The sequence below is a fragment of the Dipodomys spectabilis genome, unplaced genomic scaffold, assembly GCF_019054845.1.
Source record: "Dipodomys spectabilis isolate Male_0828 unplaced genomic scaffold, ASM1905484v1 ptg000140l, whole genome shotgun sequence".
NCBI classification, from domain to species: domain Eukaryota; kingdom Metazoa; phylum Chordata; class Mammalia; order Rodentia; family Heteromyidae; genus Dipodomys; species Dipodomys spectabilis.
Window position 1 is genome coordinate 32,198,476 of NW_024870817.1, and position 19,035 is coordinate 32,217,510.

Consider the following 19,035-nt stretch of genomic DNA (forward strand, 5'->3'; position numbering starts at 1 on the left):
AGGAAGCAGTTTAAAGACATGGTTAGGACTCTGGCCTTGGAACTTGGCTGGAAATGAGTCATTTTGGCTAGTACTAAATCTGTCAGTGTCTCAATGTCCTCATCTGCAAAAGGGGAATTGCAATAGATGTACTTACCAGGGATTGTTGTGAAAATTAAATGATTGAGTATGTATGAAATCCATAGGACCGTGCTTTTGTTGAAAACAGTCAATAACTACAAGTTGTTCATGTTAAGTTTATAGGCTTGTGAACCCTATGATAGGAAATAACTCAAGATGAGACTAAAATGCCCTTATAACAATGTTGTAGGGGAACTGGGAGATGATGGCTCACACCTGTAATCCTAACTACTCAGAAGACTGAGATCTGAGGATTGAGGTTTGAAATCAGCTTGGGCTGGAAAGTCTGTGAGACTCCTACCTTCATGAAACTACCAAAAAAAAAAAAAAAAGCCACAAGTGGAGCTGTGGCTCAAGTGGTAAAATGTTAGTCTTGAGCAAAAGAAACTTAGGGCACCCAGGCCCTGCTGGCACAAAAACAAACAAAAAATCCAAAACATATTGGGGTGACATTGTGTTAGTGTGAGAAGATGGGATTTGGGATGTAACATCGTCTAGTCTTAGATTCTTTTCCCCCTCCAGGGCAATTTTCAGGCATCCTAGGAGTGCTCAGTGGCAATCTTGGGACAGAATGTGAGGTTGGTGAATGGGGAATTTCTTGGGCCTCCATCCATGGCCATTCCTTAGAATCTCCTTCCTGAAGTTGCTAACTGTTGCTCTAGAGCCTGATGATCTGCTTTGCTTCCTGCTCATCTGGGTTTCCTCTTCCTCATATTCCTATGTGGAGCCATTTTTTATGAGAACTTACCAGTCCTTGGTGTTGATTCTTCAGATGAGAGTCTTTGCTAGCCAGCTGACCGAGGACTTGGGCATCTTTCCTTCTAGGCAATATTTGCCTTAATGCAGGTCACTATGAAGAAGACAGCAGGTTGGGTGACTGTGAGAACACTTAGCAAGCAGGTAGACTATGGAACCCACACTGGGCAGAGCAGAGGAATCCAGACTCTGAAAAAAATCCAGACTCTGAAAAAAATAGATTTTTGAGATCTATTTCTCTGAAGAGAATAGATATTTAAGTCTGGGGATAAGAATAGCAAAAGTTCTTTGAAGCTGATTTGAATGTTGGCATCTTATATCCCCTATGATAAATGTATGCAGTTAAATCACTGAATAGAACACAGCCCTAGCCCTCCTCCCAGACTTCATAGTGCCCTCTCCAGGTGATTCCTTCTAGAAGTAATTGGGTAAGATATTGCGCCCTCACATTCTCTCTCTCTCTCTCTCTCTCTCTCAGTTTGACAATGAGGAGGGTGGTTCTTGTCCAGCTATTTAATGGGGGAGAGGGTGATATCTAATAAGTAGAAATCTCAACACTTTTACTGGATCTTTGTGTAACTAAGAGAGCAGCCAATAAAAAGTTCACGTCCTCTGCCTAAAGAGAAAGATCGCCAAATATACAGTTTTTTTAGTGAGAGGAAAACAGTAAGAACTATAAAAGATATTTGGGGACAACCAGAGAAAATCGAATAGAGATAGCATATTAGATCATTGCTACTCAGAACATACTTGCTGTAGCAGCAGGAGAAGAATGAAACATGTTAGGAAGGAAGTGTAGAATTTCAGCCTCCAAATAAGTGATTTATAGGTGCACTGAAGGTTGATAAACAATTTTGTTGTACTGATGTTATATTGCTTGTAGTTAGTAATGGTGTGCAGGAATGTGTATGTGTGAGTGTGAATTTGTCTGCCTATCTGTACATTTGCTTTTAACCATATGAAGGTAAAGCCTATAAAATAACTGGATGCCAGAGTCTTGGATGGCACCAAAAATTGTCCTTATGGAAGCATTAGAACAGAAACTTCTAGGTTGAAGAGGGCAATCATGAAGACATATGCTACACCAGAAAGAGAAAAATGCTAGAATTAGGCCAAGCCCAAAGGGATGGGGCTCTGGAGTCTCCCCACATGTGGGAACTCATTCTTGCTTTGGGCCAAGCCAGCAAGTTTAGGAGTTCCAGTGTGTCTTCTAAATTCAGTAGGAAACGCCTCTCCTCTTGGTTGGAGGACAGTTCATTTATTGTAATTTCCTTTGGTTTCCCCCAACCCTAAAACCACATACCCCTTCCACATTGTGTGATGATGAGAAGAGAGACGTGAGACCTGCCCAGTGTTGATGGAGGCTTTTTTTTCTTTAATTTTTAAAAATTTTTTATTTATTTTTTATTGTGAAAATACTGTACAGAGGGGTTACAATTACATGGGCAAGATAATGAGTACATTTCTTATCAAGCATTGTAGCCTCCTCCTTTGTTTCCCCTTCCCATCCCATTCTCCCCCCGACCCCCCCCCAATCCTCCCCGCTCCCCCCCCCCCCCCACCAAAGTTGTAAAGTTCGTTTTCGACATAACGACTTGTACTTCTCATTGTTGGAACGGGTCCACCTATATCCTTATTTAAACGACTTGTTTTCCCCCTTCCCCTCCACAAATTATACCGACATCAAATTCAGTGAGAGCAGGGGTTATACTGTGGGGGAGGAACATACAAAGCAACAAAGAAATAATCTTATAAATGTGTTAGAAACAATCACATGAAAGAAAAAAAATTTGAATATATATCTTAGGATTCATTTCCCTAATATCACTTTATCTGACCTTTTCTGCTTGACTCAGACATATACTAGATATTGCAAATAAAGGAAACCATGGGACCTATGTTTCTTTGGGCTTGGCTTACTTCACTTATAATATAATTTTTCCAAGTCTTTCCATTTTCTAACAAATGGGGCAATGTCCTTCTTTCTGATGGAGGCATAGAATTCCATTTTGTATATATACCACATTTTCTTGATCCATACACCTACTGAGGGGCGTCTGGGTTGGTTCCAGATCTTAGCTATAGTAAATAATGCTGCAATGAACATAGTTATGCTGGTAGCTTTAGTGTGGTCTTGTTTGTAAATATTTGGGTAAATGCCCAAAAGTGGGATTGCTGGGTCATAGGGGAGCTCTATGTGGAGTCTTTTGAGGAACCTCCATACTACTTTCTTGATGGAGGTTTTTGAAGAGGTAGCATCCTTGCTCCATGGGGAAGAAGTCCCTGGGTTCCAGGTGACATTTTTCAGAAGACAAACTGGGCTGTTGCCAGCTCCTAGGTCTCATTTAGTGTGCCATCTCCCCTGTCAATTTAAATGCTACCTTCATGGTTCTGGAGCGTTGCTGGGACTTTTTCTTTGTCAAATTACCTAAGCTGAAGGGATGAGGATGAACCTTTCCCAACCTCTTTATTTCTAGAGGACACTGACTCCTGGCATTTATTTTCAATAAAACCCAGCACAAACCAAAGACTAGGAGAAGTAGCTCCACCCCACTTGTATTTCCAAATTCCATTCTGGTTTGGAACTTATGTGCACAAGTTTCATTTTGAAATATGAAAAGGTAGAAGGATCCAACCTTTTTCTATTAACCATAGACAAAGATAAGAATCTATCCACAAAGGTACAAAAGATGATGCTGCCCTTCTGGAATACTGGTAGCCAATTGAAGTTGTTTTGAAGCACAATGCTACCCAGGAGGCCTAAACCAAAAGAACCAGACATTCCAGATTGACTCAAATAATTCCATGTTTTACATGTAATGTTCTGGCACCTCTGTGGTTTCCATGTTTGTTCCAGTTTTCATCACGCCCTGTGGTTTGAAATGGCAAGATCGATTGTGAAGTTGACTGCCTTCCTACCTTGTGACTGTCAGGTATAAAAGATGTTGTTTGTCAGGAATTAAAGAGGGGAAAATACTCTTTTAATTCAAGAATGCTCTTTCAGCAAGTATAAAGAGGGGAAAATTATTTTCTGGGGCAGCAGTCTTAACAAAGAAAAAGTCAAAGAAAGAAAATTCCCCATGGAAATTGTGGATTTTTGATGAACTTTTTCCTTTCTGCAAAACTAGGCAATTACTAAAACTCAACATAAAAGCATTAAAAAAAATTCTTACTGTGTCTTATGCAGTATTTAGTAGAGGAAGAAAGTGGTACTATTAACAATTGAACCATATGACTCTCAACTGCATTGTAACTTGACATTGAAGGCAAGTCACTATCCTTTCAGAAACTCCAAGTAGGAATGTTAAATCTTTTTTTTGTTTTCTTTTGATTTGGAAATTCTTGCAACTCAGAGCTGAGATGTCTGTAGCACAGGCCATGTAACATAGTTATGTTGTCTCTGATTCCACAAAACAAATCTTGCCAACCATGCTGGGACAGATCGATCCTCTAGTACGGCCTGTCTGCACGGGCCAGACTTTATCAGTCTTCAGTACTCCGTGTGATAATTACCTCTTGCCAAACATACTTGTCTGAATTATTCCACAAAACACACTTGATAAATGGGCTTCTCAAGACCATTATGTCTCAAAGAACTTAAATTAGTCCCAGATGATTTTCTTTTCAGTTAAAAAAATGAATTTAAATAGAATATCAATGTAAATGCATTTCCAACTCCAAGTTCCCTTTCAACCACTGAAGCACATTCTGGCACTAAGTGATATACCTATTTCTGACATTTATGACTTTTGTTTTTCTTGGACACAAACAAGATCTCAGGTGGCTGTATTTATTTTTTATATTTATGACCCTTTTGTATGTGTTGGAAACAAACAAGCTCTCAATTTTCTACCTGTAAAATAAAATAAGAACAGCTGCTGTGTAAAGATCTTAGGACGATTGAAGAAAATAATAGCCATAAAGTACTGGGCATGCATTGGGTGCTCCTGGAATGTTATGACTTAATTCCATGAACTCTGCAACAGTAGATATACACAGATGTGAGGAGTTGATTGAACTATAATAATTTCTCTTCCCAAATGAACAGATTTATCTTTCATTGTAAAATAATGGATTTCAGAGCAATTCAGGGCTAACTTTTGTGCATCAGCTATTCAACTTTGGGCTGAGGACATAGTTCAGTGGTAGAGCACTTTGCCTAATGTGTGAGAAGCCCTTGATTTGATTTCCAACTTCATAAAATATAATAATAAAATAAATGGACTAGTCTTCCTGATTTGCCTTTCCAGTCCTACTCCATGTCACTCCCTTCATGTTCCCAGTTGACCAGTCTGAGACATGGTGCCCCACCCAAACCCACGTTCCCACATCCTTGTCTTATGATCTCATTCTTTCTTTAAGGCCCTATTCAAACATCTCTTCTTCTACAAAGTTACTGTCATCCAAAGACAATCTCTCTCTTGCAGATATTCTCATGATATTCAGTGGTTTTGTAAATTGAAATTTAGAGTAGGATTAGATTTATAGTAAAGGTGTACATACATTCCTAAGCTCATTTCCTCTGTTCTTACTCCGGTGCATTTGGCACAACTAAAAATGTAATATTGGTATAAACATTGAGCAAGCTTTACTTATGGTGTTGATGTGTGCAAATTGCATTGCATTCACCTAATCCATGAATTAGAAATTGTAAACTTACTGAGATCAGGCACTGTGGTCCTCAACTCATTAATTTCTGTAATATGTACTAAGTCTGAATTTACCAATGAAAACAAAGTCGACACTGGCGTATTTAATGATTGAAAAAAAATTGCTTTAATTGCCTTTGTTACTTACTGAAAAAGTATCCTCTATTTGTTTGCCTTTTTGTTTTACGTAAACTTATTATTAAAGTCAGACACGTATTTAGAAAAAAATGTGATTAGAAACGTAGAGCTCGTGGAAAAATAAAGTTAATTAAACAATTAAATAAATGTAGAGCTCAGTGAATTTTCACTCCTGTAACTCTCAACTATTTCTTAAAATAGAATATTGCTTTCCTTCCAGAAGCCCTCCCCAGCTCTTCCAATCACTACTGCTCTGTCCATCTTAACTTCTCATACTGCCTTCACTTTTATTTTAGTAATGGGACACAGTGTGTTGGTCATGGTTATAACTTGAAACACTTTGACATTGTTCTAACCCCTCTGAAGTGGCTTGAACCTATTAAAAATTTGCAACTTGATTAAAGATTGTAGATTTTCCAACAACCAGACAATGTCCATTGTCTCTGTAGTTTATATAGTTTCTGCATGAAGCTTAGTTTATAATTGTATCCACTTGACTTCAGAGTGATTCCAGTCCTGACAACATCAGTCAGACTAGTATAGGAAATAGGACATAAACCATTTTCATTTCTGTTCCCTTAGAAACACATGGAAAAAAATATTGCTTCCCAAATGGAAATATATAAAACCACGGAGGAAATAGATACTATTTTCAGGCTTCCCAGAGGGTATCACAAATAACTGGGAGGAGAGTGGAAAGAATTCCCAAAGCAGGTGACCTTTTAACGAGGCAACACAGGAAGGTCAACAACTGTCTAGAGAATGCATTGAGTTGGAGGAAGGCGCTGGGCAGTAAGAAGGATGCCATCCTTTACAAATGGGGGGGGGACCTTTTTTGTATTTTTAAAAAATTAGTTTACTTTGTTATAGACGTGATGTACAGAGGGATTACAGCTATATGAGTCAGGTCATGAGGACATTTCCTTTTGTGCAGTGTCTTCTGTTCCCTTATTCTCTGCTAGTCCCTCCCTCCTGTTCCCACCCAGGGGTTGTCTCGTTCACTTTCACCAGTGTCCAGTAAGTTCCACTGCTGTACTTTTTCACCCTTTTTCCCTTCCAGTTCTGTACTCTCCCCCAACTCTCCTGAAGATATACACTTGAATACACCGTACATAAGGAAAAGAAGACAGAATCATCAAAAAATAAAAATATAAAAAATTTAAAAACTGAAAAAAGAAGAGAGGTCTCTTGTTTCCATATCTTGTAGTTTGTTTTGAGATATATTATTATACATAATATGTTATATATATATATATATTGTGTTAATATAAAGAGGCACATAGGCATTGAACCTTTGTGTTTCTCTCTTAAGAGTATCCTCTTTTGGTCTCAATGCGTGTATCTAGACTCCTGTATAATTTATCATATCCCAGTGTATTTTCGATCTTACTTACACATATCAGAGAGAACATGTACCATTTGTCTCTTGGAGCTTTGCTTTCTTCACTTAACATGAATTGTTCTAGTTCCATCCATTTCCCTGTCAATTACATGATTTTATTTTTTCCAATATCTATATAAAATACCATTGTGTATAGGTCCCATATTTTTTGGATCCACTCATCCATAGTGGGGCATTTGGGCTGTTTCTATATCCTGGCTATTGTAAATAGTGCACCAAGAACCATGGATGTGCAGGTATCCTTCTCAAATCCCAGCTCATGGTGTTCAGGGTAGATGCTGAGGAGTGGTATGGCTGGGTTGTAGGGAAGGTCTATGGTTAGCTTTTTGAGGAACCTCCAGACTGCTGTCCAGAGTGGTTGTGCTACTTTACATTCCCACTAACAGTGTAGTAGGGTTCCCTCAGTGGGGAGGGGCAGGCTTAAAATCCAGTTAATTTGGAGATTTAGGAGTTGGTGGCTATATTGCTGGCAGCCAGTGTGGCACTCAGAAGGCTAAGGCTCCTCTAAGAGCAACTCTTCTACAGTAATGTACTCATGAATCTACTACAGGAGATTCTTGGTGGAGGCCACAGACTGGGCCAGCAATGGTGGCATTATCAGTAGACCACACTGTTCCTGGGAGGAGATGGAGCTGTGTAAGCATCTCCTTTGTGTTTAAAAGGAAAAGAAAAAGCCCATGGTCTTCTTTCTTTTGAATTTGTACCACTGCTTCACTGCTAGTTCTCAAATCGCTCAGGAATCAATACCTACTTTGTCAAGAAGATCCTGATTACACAAAATTGCCTGTTTTGTCACGAGAAAGTTTAAGTGCAGGCAGAGAACCTGGCCTGTGGGTCTAGCTTTACAAACCTATCAACATGGGATTGAGAAAATGGTTTCTTCTAGAGATAAAGTGTCACACTTTCTGTCATAAAGACCCCCAGAGTAAACAAAGAGGGAGTCACCAAGAGTGGGTCTTTCTGCTATATAGCTCAGGTCACAGATAGCCACAACTCTGAACACAGGAGGGATCTACAATGCTGGGACACCAATGCAAGATGCAGAACGTACTGTACCATAAATGGGGACAGCAACTTTGGAGAAGGCAGAAATGCACCTCACAGCTACTACTCTTCCTTCATTTAGGCCCAGCTTCTTTTCCAGATCTTGTTCAGATCTTTTAGTAAATAGACAAAGACAGTTTTCCCAGGAATACACTGGAGCTTATGAGGAATAGAAGTAACACTGAATGTGTGACATCAGTGTTCTGAAAAATCACTAGCCTTTCTCTTCACCAGGAATTGTCCACTTAGGACCTGCTGGATCTCCTCTCTTCTCTCCTCTCTGCCTGATATCACCCATTAAAGCTCTCCACCTCCCACTAAGGTTGGTGACTTAGTTCACAGGTCTTACAGAAGCTTACCAGCCTCCAACAATCAGCCTTTACCCTGGTTCTCTACCATCAGCAATGAGGAAAAGAGGCAAGGTGTTCAGGTTTTTATAACTACTCCATATAGGATCAGAGTCTTTGTTTGGCTTGGATGCCAGAACAACCATCAAGTCTGAACAAACATGAAGAAGGCTAAAGGGATGGTGTTTCTGTTACCCACCACCTTTTAGAAATGGCGAACATCAAAGATGCCCCAAAATGGCAGTAAGATTTAAGCGCTCTGAAGCAGTGTTCTCTAAAAATGCATAAAATGTTTCTGCTAAAGTTAATAATAAGTGGGAAAGAAGTAGAAAGTTATTATGACTAAGTAATGTTAAACATTCGAAAATCTGTTGTAAAGGAAAGGAGAAAACAGACAGAATAGAGATGTATCCAAATGAGTATGCTTACCAGTGTGGAGGGATAGGCTTGCTAATTTTGGGGGTGATCCACAGAGGAATTCTGAACCCTCTGATGTGTGATTGGCTTATGGTGAGTACATAATTCTCTACCTTCTGATTTTATTGGTAGTACAATAGGCAACCATTATCAGGACACTATATCCTCAGCCCTAACTTTTCACCTTTACAAGAACATGTTCTACTTTTCAAAATATAAAAAGAGGAAGAAAAATTCGAGCTTTGGAAACAGATGTTCCCGGAGGGTAGGGGCAGGAGGGATGGGAACGGGGTAGAGGATGAAGGCAGGGAAGAAGAAGTTGTAGCTGTCCATGTGGTACGGCTGTTACCTACACAGCTTGGGAGCCCAGGTCTCTCCAAGGCTGCTGGCTGGAGCCACCAAACAGGGGAATGGTTTATCTCTAAGCCCAATGATGTCACCTTAAAAAAAGCCAGAAAGTGTTGATTAATCATGAAATCAAGATTAATCCCCCAAGAGGAAGTGGGGGATTAATCCTTTTGGAGGATGCCCTTGAAGAGATTGCCATCTTGAATGCCACCATGCACCACTGCCTGCAAAAGTCCCCCCAATAGTAAGACTCTCCTAACCAGTACGGCCTTTCCCCAATTTACTGTAGGCTAGGCAGTAACACATGCGCAGAGTCGCGTGGCAGCCTCTGCCAGCCTTCCCCCAGGCTGCGTGCTCCTGTGCTTGTGTGGTGGGCAGGTCTCTCCCTGGGCAGGTTCATTCTGTACTGGCAGTGGTCAACACACACCGACTAGCTGTGCTCTTAAAGATGGCTATCATCACGATGGTGAGACAGTTGCTTGGCTGAGGCCTGTTCAATTCTAGAGCCAAAATGGGTAAATGAGATCCTGGACTACTCATTGGATGACACTTTGATAGCCTTGCTTTTTGAAAGTATAGGATTTTACAGCCTCCTGTCATAGTGAGATCTGTACTATAGATACATGACCTTCATGCATTTTTTATTAAAATTGTGTTTAATGATTTCATCTTGTCATTAAGACACAGCAATCCATGCCTTTGAAGAGTAACCGGTAGGCTTTCCGGGTCGGCTGCTGGCAGGACTTGAGTCCTGTGCCAGGCTGAGGAAAGGTGGGTAAAAGAGAGTGGGCACCCACCAGCATGGAGGAACAAGAATCAGGCTTGCTGATTCTTGGAGAGGCCCACCGAGGGATTCTGAACCTTTTGATGTGATTGCTCTTTCCTCAGACAGTCCTGGGAGAATTTACATAAAGCCAGTATCCAGAGTGTCAGTAGTGAGCTGGTGTTGCCCTCTGGAGTGGGTTTGCAAAGTGTTCTAAGAATTCTGGGTGCAACTGGACCTTGTTTTAGGCCATGCAAAGGGGGAAAAGAATGGAAGCATAGGAAATGGGAAGCTATTGGGCATCTTGACACCATCTTGACCTCAGTGTATTTCCTCTTGAGACAGATTGTTACAAAAAATTGGCCTTGTGGTCAGTCTTGAAGGGATCCTCACTTGATCATCTGTAGCAGACTGTCCCACCCTATTTGTCATTTAGTTGTTTAGGCAGAAGTTACATTGTGAAACACTGTTCTCTCCAACCTCCAGCCCCTTCTGTGGGCAGGAGGTAGGAAGGTATTTGGGGCTTGGAGATGGAATTTGGGTCTAGGTGGGCAGGATTGGCACCTCTCAAAAATATCCCTGCCCCACATTGCCCAGCTCATTTGTTTGACCACATCAAGGCTTTCCACAATCTTCTTTTTGATTTTCTTGCCTTTATTCTTTCTCTAACAAAACAATGGTCTCACTAGGGTTAACAGCACAGTAAGTGCTATAGCGTGTTAAGATTGCCTTGGCAGGGAGAAGGCCTTTCTTTAACTGCTTTTGATCACTGCTGGCGTCTCAGTTCTTTAAGTCTTTTGAACTCACATCTATTGTTCCAAACTAGCTGCTACTGATTCTATAATCCCTGTTCAATTTTGATTGTATTTCGTTGACTCAAGTATGATGTCCTCAAGGGATGTGGGTGTAGGGCAAAGAGGTTCCTAAACTGTAATCAACATCTTGGTACCCTTTGACAGATTGGAAACACATACGCAGCATTCACAACTAACTGGGTTTAGAAGACATGGCAGGTTTATGTAGTTTGGGAAAGACAACCGGGGCCCAAGATATGAGAGGAACAGATAGGGATGTTTGGTGGCTGCTTACATCAGAACTTCTCAAACTGGGGTCACCATCAACATCACCTGGGAGAACTTTAAGACCTTGGAGTTCCTGGATTGGGAGTAGGAAAGATATGCTAATGCAGGACTGCTCCTATGGGCCTTTGCTACCTCATATAGTGGCCAGGACTCAGGTTAAGCAATACAGCATTCCTAGGGCAGAATGTCTGGTAAGAGCATCTAGGTTCTGCAGATACATCTGGTCTATTTTCCAAACTTCTGGCTTTGCTGTTGGGTGTGGCCTTACGATTGGGACTCATAGCTGAAGGGATGTGAGAAAGGAAAGATGCTTCTGATCACCTGAGTGACCTGAGGGGGAGAAGTGTTTAGCAGGTACCTAAAGGCACAGAGAAAGATCCAAGGCTTTGGTGAGTGAACCGTCATTGGCAGGAACAGTAACAGAAGAGCTTTACAGCAATGTCAGGCATCTACACACCTGGTTCCCAGCTCAGCCAGCAAAGAAGCGCTGTAAGATAATCTTCTAGGAGTCTAGAACAAATATTCTAAACTATTCCAGGGTTGACCAAGTCAGAAACAATAATAACTATTACCAAAACCAAGCCTATTTGGCTTAACACTTAACTGGGAACTCTGTTGAACACTTTACAAGTATTAGTTAATTTTATCCTCATAATAAGTGTTTGAGGTAAACTGTGTGTCCAGACGTTTACAGATGTAGAAAATTGAGACTCAAGGTTTAGGAAAATCATTATGGATGCCCAGCTAGTAGGTGGCAGAGGCAGTTGATTTGAAGACTTTGATGCTGCTGGTGGCTCTGTTGATGTCAGAGGGCTCATTTCACTGGCGTGGTCTCAGAAGGGAGGTGCATACAAGTTGAAGGGTTGGGGTGGTGATAGGAACTGAATGACAATAACCCTGAAAAATGCAAAGAGCAATTAGAAGTCACATCTTAACTATTTGGGAGTCTTGTGTCAATTTGGCTCATGGTCTGAGTCCTTAATCAGTCTATGACATCTTCATATCAGCCTGAGGGTTAGATAGGGGCATTGTAAACCAAGGCAATGGACCCAGATGTTTGTTAAAATTGTATTTTAATAGATAACTATTCATACTTCTTTAGGATTGTTTAAAAGGAAACCAGTGTAATTTTGTTAGTTTAATTTTCTCACTTGAGCAGTGTCTATAAAGGGCTCACCAGTTTGGTCAGTGGAGATTGGCAGTGACTTGGAAACCTCATTGTCCTTGTAATACAGACTAGATGGTGTAGCAAGGGAACAGTAAAGGAAATGACAAAGCACCTTTTGGAGGATGATGACAGAAATCTACGTATGAAAATAATCACACCTTGGGGATCTTGGAGAATCTGTAAGCGTCATCCATTACTCACCAGTTGTAAGATCTCCCAGCATTAATCCACCTTGGCAGAGGAGAGGACATTACCAAATGACTACACTGCCTGCTGGCTTCTTCCAGGCTCCTGGCTGGAAAAGCAAACAAGTGAATATTCACTCTGGAAGATGAAATTGTTTCTCATAGAGTCTGCCTCATAGAGGTCCTTCAGGCAAGCAAACCAGGATTTGAAATTTTATTTTTTATTTTTTTCGTTGATCACATTCCAACAAACTCTGGAGCACTGGAGTCCTGGAGGCAGTTTTCTTTCTTTTTTTTTCTTCTTTTTTTTTTAAATTTTAATTTCATTGTCAAGGTGATGTACAGAGGGGTTACCGTTACATAAGTAAGGCAGTGTTTACATTTCTTGTTAACTTGTTACTCCCTCCCTCATTTTTCTCCTTTCCCTTCCCCCTAGCCACCCCCTAAAGTTCTACAGATCGTTTCCAACATATTGTCTTGTGAGTATCGCTGTTGCATTGGTTTCCCCCTTGTCCTTTGTCTCACATTTTGTTGTTGCCTTTCCCTTCCCTAATTCAGATAAGTGTATACACAATACCCAGGGTACTAAAATCAAACACAGTGACAACTGGGGATAAACCATAGGGTAAAAACACAAAAGAAACACGAAGTCACATAGTACATTGAGAACAACAAAGAAAAATCTCTTTTGTCCAGGTCTTGGAGTTCATTGTGCTTAGCATCATCTTATAGGGTCATATGTACCTAGCTATTGAGCTATTCTGCTCATCTGCTAAGTTTATCCTAATGTATACTAATTATTACAAACATGGGACCTATGTTTCTTTGAGTCTGGCTTACTTCACTTAATATGAATTTTTCCAAGACTGGAAGCAGTATTCTTAAGGTTTGTCCAGATACATGTAGGTCTATGATCACCAGGACCACTTCCTAACCTTGTAATAATTTTAGAATAATATATAAATGTTGAACCTTGCCCCTCCTATATTGACTGAAAAGGGAAAACATTTGTTTGGTTCTTGAAGTACCTCACCATTTTAGGTTAATAGTTACTTCATTTCTAGGCCATGTGATAGTGGGAGAAGAGATTACCTGTAAAAAAAAACAAAAAAACAGAATGAAACATTTCTCCCCTTATTGGTGGGATATGATTTTATTCACTAACAAATAAGGAAAACTCAAAAGAAGATGACAAAGAGCATGGATATTCAGATGCTGGAAGACTTCCTTGGCCACCAGAGATTTTGAAATGGCTGCTCTAGACAGGTTGTCAAGAGATAAAAAGATAATCCGACACACTCGACTAATTTAACGTTAGATTGGTGGCACATTACTAACCCTTTGTAGGACAGAGGAGACTTTCTTTGGAAATGCTCTAAGAGGACTACGCACAGTTTGCAGGTAGACAGCATTCTCCTCCCAGCAGGGTTTGAAAGCAGGCCTCAGACCTGGCGTTGGGCGCACAGCAGCCCTCCAGCCCAGTAATAAACAGCTATTGGGAACACGTGACTATCACCAGCCAATGGAAGAGATGCATTTTTCTACTCAGAGCCCAGAGTTGACAAGAATGTCTTTGTTCTTCATTTTGTTGGGTGACCATAGGCTTGCTGGCTTGGTGCAGAACCGTGTTTCACCTGGTACTTCAGAAGATTGGCGCCCAAAGCCCATAGTTGTGGTCCTGGGCCATGACTACACCAAAGGTTCTTCAGTTGCTGTTGAGTAACTGAACTCCCAGAATTTTCTCATCAACAAAGCTGGGGCTTTGGCACGTGAGATGGTTTGCGTCAGATTCTTGTCACTAAATCTGGAGTCTGTGCCTCACACCTCTGGCAGAAAGATAAATGTCTGATGGGAATGTTTATTGTGGCAGCATTGAAGAGGCACAGGCAAGACATGTGGAAGAAGCAGCTTCTCCAGTTGCTGAACACTTTAGCTCAAGGGCCATTTTATCTTAGGGAGGTTGGGCCAGGTTTCTCAGAACTGAGGTCTAAGAACAGAGCTCACTGAAAACAGGCAGGTCAGGAACTGCTGGGAGAAAATGGAAGAAGGAAGAGAGAACTCTTAAAAAGTGGACTTGGCAGGAAGAAAATCATGAGAGATCTTTGAGCAAGAAGCTTTCAGCATTCCAGGAGGAGTCTGAGGAGTATTGGGGCTGTGGAAGAGTGACAGTCAAGGGGGAGGAAGTGAAGAATTTTACATAGGGCACTTGTCCTAGAGGACATCATTCACATCATCAGCAACTTAGCTTTGATACTTGGGTTAAAAATGGTTCCTGCAGATTCTTACTTTTTTCTGATACATGGAAGGAAGGAATCTTGGGGAACTAGTATATTTTTTCCAATTCATACAAAAGCACCATATGGATGAGCAATCATCCTGAAGGAAAAAAGTACAGTTATCAAGAAACCATTCCATGCAATAAACCGTATTAAAATGGTAGAATCAACGAAGTGTCCTAAAGAAGAAATATTTATTATCTTTATTAACTTTATGCTTCAGATGGAGGGTAGTGAAGATTAATGTGTGTGTGTGTGTGTGTAAGATAAGAAGATCAATGGGAATGAATCTTCTGGTTTCAACAAGTATGAGAATACAAGAACTTTTGTTCTGAAAATTCCCAAAGGCTTTTTTTTGAGGGGAGGCATCCTATTTTGCCTGTTGTGCTCCTCCCCAGAAGGGCCTGAAGCCATTTGTTGTGGTTGCTAGATGGGTTTAGAAAGTAACTGGAGAGTGAAGTGGGAATAGAATTACTAAGAATGTTTTTTCTTAGATATGGCATCCTTGATGTGTTGCTTCACAAAGAACATGCGAAACAAGTAAAGTGCACATTGTATTTTCAGTTGCACCACAACGGCCTCTAATAAAACCACTTCAATTTCTTATTTTCTATCTCCTTTGAAAAAAACAAGTTTAGAAAACTGAGTTAGGCTGAAGACAAAAGAAACCATAGTTACCGTTTTTTTTTTTTTGGGGGGGGGGGTGGAGATCCACTAATCTTTGTTGTGGGTATGGTTTGTGCTGCCAAACTAAAAAGTCCAAGAGATTACATGTGGAAAACAAACATTCTAATCTTGATGTTCTAATGGAGGGCATTCCACTGATTAGGTTTTTGAATAACTAGTTTGTTCTCCTCTAACTTTGGGGTATTTCTTAGAAAATGATGGCTACGGGAAGGGTACATGTAAACACCTGGATAAATTACTCATTGTTTCAGTGAGTCCAACTGATTTTCTGTCTGATAAATAAATTGACCCGCTTAGACTTGGGCCACTAGGAAGTCTTACCAGGATCATTAATTACCTTTTCCAGTCATGGAGTCATTGTGCACAGGAGGGGATGAGGGGTGTACCCAGCAGGCTGGGAACTGAGAACACACCAGCTGTCGACTTGTGCTTGTGGCTTTGCAGGTTGATTACATAGTTGTACTTGACTTTGCGCTATTGGTGAAAACTTCTACTATCAAAGAACATGGTGAATTTACCGAAGAGCTCATTTCATAAGGGAATTCTTAAGGTAATATGAGAAGAAAAATTAAGTCTATTTTTGTCATTTTAAAGTCTTATGTCCATGCTCATTCTTCAGCACTCTGCTTTAAGATAGTGTCTGTCCAGGATTCATCTTACAGAATAAATTGGGGGAGTTTATTTATAAAAAACACACACAACAAAGAAACCAACAGTCCATCAGTTTCTTGGACCCCTACCTAAGTCAGTACTTGTTATTTTAGAGGCCTGGGAATTGATTTTGACAAGATCCCTGACCTCTCGGAAGAATCTGCAGTACATTGACACATTTATAATCTCACATTTTTGTTCTCCTAGTAAGCAAGTGTGAATGTGTTCACACACACAAATAAGGAGGAAGGGAGGGAAGGAAAGAGGGAAAAAGAAAGAGAAAGGAACTGATTCTTAATTCAATACTAAATCATGAACAGAGACATTAGGCTCTGCTAACCAATGAAATAGAGAAAACTTGAGTGTATGCATACACACAGACATACACATACACACACACACACACACAAAGGCATGCAACTGGTTGTGTGGACTGATTTGATTGGACTGAAAGTATTTTAAACTGTAAATTTGCAAAACTATGACTTCTATTGATATTTAGAATGATTATTTTAACAAGATAGAGCATAACCTATGTGTTAGTTTTCCGTCACTGTTACAAATATCTGAGATAAATCAGCTTAAAGAGAAGAAAGGTTTATTTTGGCTTACTGCCTCCAAGATTTCAGTCCATGGTCACTTGGCTACATTGCTTTGGGTCTGTGTTAACACAGTACCTCATGGTGGGTATGAATGGTAGAAAGGATTTTCACTTCATAGAGGTCTGTAAGAAAAAGGGACTGAAACCCCAGTATGCCATTCTAGAAGGACCCCCACATCCCAGAATTCTGTTAACCTCTTTAAAAAAAGTTTTACTGTTATTATAAAAGGGATGTATGGTTAGATAACTCAGATAGAGTACATTTCTTTTTGGACAGTGTCACCTCTTCCCTCTCTGTCTCCCAGTTTTCCTCCCAACCCTAATTTAAAATTCTGTTAATTTCCAGTTGGTCTTCAGATTGATGACCAAGCTTTTAACAGATTGATGAGCATCACTTTGGGAGGATGTTTATGATCTAAAGCATAGTACTCTGTCATCCAGCTTGTCAGAGTTCAACTCCTGATAAACTAGAATCTGAGTCTATTCAGAGTTCTACTCCTGGTAAAGTAGAATCTGGGTGTATTTCTAATGATGAATTTGATCCTTATCCAATGAGATACTTGAAATTTAGTGGGTTAGTGGGGGGGGGGGGAAGTCTGAAATATCCAAAATAAGACTTGTATGTTCCAAACTTTTAAAAATTAAGGATTAGAAAACACAAGTAATGCTTGGATTTGGCCTTAAATTCTGGCCTATACACAGGCTTTTCTCATGCTAATTTTTCAAGTAATGTAGGCACAGTGCAATTTCTCATAATCCCATTTCATCTAATTTACTTAAACTCCTGTGCATCTTAGTTTACATTCCATAAAAGCAAACATCATTAAAGCACTGACATTTTAGCCTTTTCACTGAATTGTGCCTATCTGAAAATCTGAATCTAGCATTCTTGATCCCTTGATGAAATTGGATTTAAGAGGTAGTCAATTTAAGTAGCTCTGAAATGATTAAGGAGCCCAAAGATGAGGCATTTGTGGTCTCCACATCCCCCCCACCTGTGGACCTGGCAGGGGCCTCTGGATGGGGAATTCAGGGAGGAGGTCTATTGGGGATTACCTCTTGGTTTACTCCTGTAGAGAGGCCGCCAGCAGCTGCTTTCCCAGGCTGTGAGGTTTCCAACCTTGGGTTGATGTGCGGTTTTACTCCTTTGTCTAGCCCATCATGACTTCCTGTTCTTTTTCTGTAATGTTTTTCAGATCCGCTTTTTCCTGTTGCCTTCCCAAGGCTGATTTGGGTCCAGACTCTAATTACCTCACACACACCTGCACTCTCCTAATATCCTCTTTTCTGTCTACAACTTTTCCTCTCACCAATTTTTTTTCTTTAAATTCTTTTCACACAGAATCTTCTTCCTTCCCTGAAGCATCATTTCCATCGCGCTCCCAGTTGCATTCAATCCAGATTCAGGTCTTCTGCTCCCAAACCTCTGTCACTGCCCGCACCATCCATCTCCTTTACAACTGAATCTCACTCCAGCCAAGCAAACGTCCTGACGCTGTCTATACAATGCTGGAACATCTGCTTAATCCAGTCAGCTCTGTCAAATCTTCAGTTAATCATCTGGATGTTTTGTCTACAGAACGCCAAACATCTGGATTGACTGAAGAAATTCTCTACACTGATGGAGGTTGTTCTTTCTGTCTCTCTCTCTCTCTTGTAAATGGAGTAGACCAGATGTTTTGGCATCATGTAGACACATTGCTGTCTCTTACATTTGTCTTAGTAGCTTGTCTGCACAACCTTCTCTCCACCTGGAATATGACTTGTCTCCTCAATGCCATGTTCTCTCTCCAAAGTATGGTCAGCATGCCATCTGGTAGAAAGCACCTTTAGATAAATTCCAGTAACCCTTCTTTTGGTCCATTCTAGCATTTTTACATATGCAATTCTTTTCAACTGAAATAATTGTTTGCTTTTGGAACATTGTTGTCTTCTTCTATATCATTAGATGATAGGCAAAATAGGTTTGCTATAAAGGCAATATGGCCTATGTAAAATGAGACTTAGTAGCTCCATGAACAAGGGCAGAAGGTCTAGAAGAGTCTTATATTCTCCTTACTTACTCTTCTACTTACTATGTGACTGGAAAAATTAACTTTTTAAGCCTAAAATTTCTTCCTTATTTGTAAAATGAAGATAGAAATACAACTTACTTCCCAGAGTTGTCAATAAGGCTTAAATTAGCTAATTCAGAGAAGTGTTTAAAAGGGTGCCTGGCATAAGGTAAGTGTCCATTAAATGTTAGCACTTACCATTACAGATGGTTACTCTTGTTGAAACTTGTTTTGCCTATTTCTCCTTTGACTGAGAGAAGCAGAAACCCAACGGTCTACCATTGGCCTGTTTAGGTGCAGGTCTGAGGCCTCAAAACCCTTTCTACATTTTCTTTCTTTCTTTTTTT